We start from the raw sequence: 6,000 nt of genomic DNA, 5'->3' as shown, positions 1-6,000 counted from the left end.
CATAAAAGCAAGTTTTAAATGACTCAGACTGTTCCCCAAGTTACTCTACTACCTGCCAGAACAAATTCCAACACTATTTAAAGGAATTCAACAAAATTAGGCACTCAACAATATAAAAATCATGATACCTGTCATGTAGTCAAATATAAGTAGCCAAAGAGATAGGAAAATGTGACCCACAATCAGGAAACAAGTCGGTTAATATTAACAGACCCAGAAATGGCAAATGTGATAGAATTAGCAGACAAGATTGTTAGCAACCACAAGGTCATGTTCCTGATGCACAGTAAAGCCAAACAAACCAAAATGTCAGAGTTTGGAACAGAGAAAGGTTTATTGCAAGGGTCATGGAAGGAGATTGGTGGCTCATGCCCCACAAAACCCCAAACTAACTGAAGCGTTTCAGCAAAGTATTTTTAAAGGCCAGGTGAGGGAAGAGGGTCACAGGGTATGTGATCAGCTTGTGCACAATTCTCTGATTATTTGATGGGGAGGTAACAAGGTGATGTCACAGGTGTTAACATTATCAGTCCTTAGGCTCCAAGAGTTCTGGGGCTATGTACTCATGGTCACCAAGTAGTTAACAACTTCCATTTGTTGTTATCTAGGTACTTCAGAGAGGAACTAAAGCAGAGTATATGGGGGAAAGACCTGCCTCAGGAAGGACCCATAGGATCCTGCTCAGTTACAAGGACAATGACACAACTATTTTAAGTATGTTGAATATTATCAGTAATTATCAGAAACACTGTAATGTTCATAATTAAGAGGGAGATGGATCATATGAAAAAGGTAACTTCTAGATATGAAAAATACATTATTCAAAATAAAAATTTTACTGGAAGAGATTACCATCAAATTAGATCCTGCAGGAAAAAAAAAAAAAAAAGAATGGTGAATTTGAAGGTAAAGCAGCCAAAGCTAGCAAAAAGGAAGAATATATCTAAAAAGACTAAACATGAATAGTAACTCAGTGAACTGTGGGTCATCAAGTTGCCTAACATTTGTGCAATTGGAGTCCCAAAGGAGAAGGAGGAAAGACAGCAAAAAATTTGAAGGAATAATGTCTGAAAAATTTCCAAATTTAATGAAAACTAATATCACACGAAGCTGACTTCAGAACAAAGAATATGGGCATAAACAAAACGGAACTCTTAAAATAAAGATAAGAGATTTTATTTATTAAGAAGTCTTGATAATCCTAAATGCCTATGTGTCAAATATGCTTCAAATAGGCTTTAAAATACAACCGTCCCTTGGTATCCATGGGGGACTGGTTCCAGGACCTCCACAGATACTAAAAATCTGTGGATGCTCAAGTCCCTTATATAAAATTATATATTATTTGCATATAACCTACACATCATCCCATAAACTTTAAATTACCTCTAGATTACTTATAAGACCTAATGCAAGGTAAATGCTATGTAAAAAGTTGCCAGCACATGGAAAATTCAAGTTTTACTTTTTGGAACTTAGAAAGACCTTGCCTGAGAATGCAACCACACAGCTGAAAGCAGCACTGAGAGATGGTGGGAAAGAGGCACCACCCATTGTACTTCCCAGGTATGTGACCCACTAAATTTTCTTTTTTTGCTTAAACTGGTTTGTGTTCAATTTACATTACTTGCAACCAATACAAACTAGTACACATCACTTTCTAGGGCATGTGACCCAAGAGTAACTAGTAGTTTACCATTTTGTCATTTTCATTAAAAGCCACACTTGAGACCAGGCTTTTAACAAAAATTATACATAAAAAAACTAAATGACTACCATTTAGATATTGCAATTAACTGTCATTATCAACATTAAAATCTAATATTCAAATTTGAAGCAAAATGATCTCTCCAGTTTCTCAACAATACTGAGAAGACAGGTTGTAAGATTTGGATAGTAAAGACATGATCAGATCCCAGGGCTGAGGTTGGTTTTAATGCAGTTAGAACTATTTTCTTTATTGGGGTTTAATTGGTATTCACATAGATTAATCTTATTTTCTCCTCAGCTTTTAAAAACTTTGAAAATAATGCAGTTTTCACTGATTGCATTTCTCCTGTGCATTAACAAACACTTGGGCAAATTATACCAAACTTGACATCACTTCTTTTTCTTTCTCCATACTCTTGGATTGTAATGTGAAAATCACACTCTGTTAACTGCAAATAGCTCCTAGTTAACTAAATTTGCCTTAATGATAGCATAAAATTACTGCCCTACATTTCAGTCATATTCTGCACAAAACTTTCAAACTATGGGAAAATTATCATAGAATGAGGTATCTCTTCCCTTTCATATAGAGCATTAAGATCCAAATCCATTTTTAAAGATTTTAAAGTTTTCTATTAGAGAGTGATTTCAGAATAACTCAGTTCTACTCTGTATAATTTCACATCCTTGTAATAAGAGTCATAATCAATAAGACTCAATCATGGCCAAATTTAGTATTGTGGGATAATTTTCATGTTATCATAAGTAATTATTTAAATCATGGCAATGCCCGAATATAAGAAATTCCACATTTATATTCTTACTTCTCTTGAACTTTTCAAATTGTATTTCCTCAAGCAGACTCTTCCAGACTTTTTGCTCTTGTTCTCAGATTCTTTTTTGATTATATCTCAGAGATTTTAAGGATGGAGGAGAACATTCTTCATGGAGTGTGTCAGTATAGTTACAATTCCCAAAATGTATTTTCTTAACCTACAGTCTTCATTTTTGCTTTACATAATAAAAGTATTCTTCTTTGGCTGTGTACCTCATAAAAAATATTTTGACTGAAAACACATTTTAAAATACGGATATGAAAATATATTTTTAAAAGCATAGTCTGATATTCCAAATATCTCAGTCTAGATGTATCTGAGTTGTCACTCACTAGCTAGGAGACCTATGTTTTCTCACCTATGAAATGGGAAACAATAGCTTTTGGAAAATAGGAATAAAATATTTGTGAGAAATAAATAAGATAATAAAAGTACCTAGCATAGTACCTGGTACATATATTTTAGTTAACTTGTATCTGGAGTTAACTACTTAAGGAAAATTTTGTTCTTAGTTTCTTCAAAACCAGTGACAGAAATTCACTATTTCAATGTTCTAAGCCTAGAATTTTCTTGAGTAATATCAATGTGAAACTCTTATCAGAAGGCCAGGAAAAAACTTTTATGGCTCAGAAATCAGGTAAATGAACCACCTATAGATGCCCTTAAAATTGCAGCTTGTGCTGACATTTGAACAACGATTAGTTTGAACTTAATCCAAAGTGATTTGAACAGTTTAAATCTCTGTTTTGTGAAGCATTAGAACAATTATTAAAGCACATGAGCACTGGGGTTAGAAAATATCCATGTTAAGACCTAAATAGACATTTCACCAAGGAAGACATACAGGTGACCAAGAAGCACATGAAAAGATGCTCAACATCACTAATTATTAGAGAAATGCAAATCAAAACTACAATGAGGTATTACCTCACGTCGGTCAGAATGGCCATTATCAAAAAATCTAGAGGGTTTCCTTCATGGCACAGTGGTTAAGAATCCGCCTGCCAATGCAGGGGACACGGGTTTGAACCCTGGCCCGGGAAGATCCTCCATGCCATGAAGCAACTAAGCCTGTGAGCCACAACTACTGAGCCAATGAGCCACAACTGCTGAAGCCCATGCACCTAGAGCCCATGCTCTGCAACAAGAGAAGCCACCACAATGAGAAGCCCGAGCACCACAATGAAGAGTAGCCCCCGCTAGCCACAAGTAGAGAAAGCCTGCATGCAGCAACAAAAGACCCAACACAGCCTAAAATAAATAAATAAATAAAAATTAAAAAAAAAAATCTAGAAACAATAAAGGCTGGAAAGAAAGATCTATTTAAAAAAAACACTCTAATCTAAAAAAAGAAAAGAAAAGAAAATATCCATGTTTACTGGCTTGAATTAAGATCCCAGGAGAAATGAAATCTTTCCTTTAAGTAACACAGAGGAGATGAAACAAAATTAATCAAAACTAAAAAGATACTGCTTTAAAAAGGAAAATGCACATTCTGTTACTTGTTTATGTTTGATAGGTTTCCATGAGAATTTGTGTCTGAAGCTTATTCTGAATATGTTTCCCAAATACATAATATTTATGTCCTCTTAATTATGAAATCTAAAAAACAAAAACAAACAATAAAAACAGGAGAAAAGTAAATATAGCTAAGAGAATTGATGGAGTACTAAAATTTAGTGATATATGAGCAAGACAATGTATTGAAAAAAGCCCTGCTTTTCAACCCTTGTTATACATTAGAATCCCTGGAGTACTTTTAAAAATGTATAAATACCTGAGTTCCAAGCCCTGGGATTGTAATTTAATTAGTCTTATATGTGGCCAAAATATTTATATTTGTTCAAAGCTTTAATGAGCGCCAGGGTTGAGAAACACTGGATGAAGGTTTTACTGGGTCAAATTGCCAGGGTTTAAATCCTGGCTATTTTTTACTTGCTGTGTACACTTGAGCAAATTGCTCAACCAATTCAAACTTTCATTTCCATGATACATAATTTATTACTCACTGCTTGGCATAATGCTGATTTTTTTGTAATGCTATTTATTTCTGAAATATTTACTTGCAAATATTTAATTAGGCAATCCTTCACTGCCCTGTCAACATATATGTTTCCCATGGTCTGAGTACCACTGACACTCTCAGTGAAAGCTAGAATTAGAGTTATTGGTCATCACTCTCTGCTGAGTTATTTGGGAAAAATACTGCAGAATATCTACTAATGAGTGCTGTATCTTGGTGAGTGTTTTCCAAAATGTGTTATTTAGTCTACTAAGACCTTACTTTCTGACACTTATTTTATATTTCATAGAACTCAAATGGATAAAATGAGAAGAATTCACAAGGAATTCACTCCTCACGACTACAGTTACCTAAGTGTGCCATTACATGATTTAAATCTAACCCAGTTAGTAATGAAATGCTTAGGATCAGGTCATCTATTTCTCTCTCTCTCTCTCTCTCTCACTTTCCTTTAGAAATGTGATAAAAAAAAATTCAGGGCTTCCCTGGTGGCGCAGTGGTTGAGAGTCTGCCTGTCAATGCAGGGGACACGGGTTCGAACCCTGGTCTGGGAGGATCCCACATGCCACGGAGCAGCTAAGCCCGTGCGCCACAACTACTGAACCTGCGCATCTGGAGCCTGTGCTCTGCAACAAGAGAGGCCGTGATAGTGAGAGGCCCACGCACCGCGATGAAGAGTGGCCCCCCACTCGCCGCAACTAGAGAAAGCCCTCGCACAGAAACGAAGACCCAACACAGCCATAAATAAATAAATAAATGATTAAAAAACTGTATCACTAAAATGCACAGTCCTGTAACCAACATGAATATGTGAATAAAATACTAGAAATCTCTATTTTTCATTAATTTAATACGAATAAACTGACAAAAAAATAATTTCAGGCTCAATTTTTTTTAATCTTGAGAGGGAATTTACTCCTTGTTTGAGTAGTAAGTAATATACTTACTTCTTGTTTGAGTTAAGTACATTAATGATCTATTAAAAATGTATTCTTTCTCAAGTTTCTTTTTCTTTTATTTTTTTTGGCCACACCATGCATCATGTGGGATCTTAGTTTCCCAACCAGGGATCAAACCCATGCCCCCTGCATTGAGGGTACAGAGTCTTAAGGACACAGGAAGGGGGAAGGGTAAGCTGGGATGAAGTGAGAGAGTAGTACTGACATATAAACACTACCAAATATAAAATAGATAGCTAGTGGGAAGCAGCCGCAACAGCACATGGAGATCAGCTCGGTGCTTTGTGACCACCTAGAGGAGTGGGATAGGGAGGGTGGGAGGGAGACACAAGAGGGAGGGGATATAAGGATATATGTATACGTATAGCTGATTTACTTTGTTATAAAGCAGAAATTAACACACCATTGTAAAGCAATTATACTCCAATAAAGATGTTAAAAAATGTATTCTTTCTAAAGTAGTTGAAAAGAT

Source organism: Balaenoptera musculus, chromosome 18 (genome assembly GCF_009873245.2).
Source record: "Balaenoptera musculus isolate JJ_BM4_2016_0621 chromosome 18, mBalMus1.pri.v3, whole genome shotgun sequence".
Lineage (NCBI taxonomy): Eukaryota > Metazoa > Chordata > Mammalia > Artiodactyla > Balaenopteridae > Balaenoptera > Balaenoptera musculus.
This window is presented reverse-complemented; position numbering follows the sequence as displayed.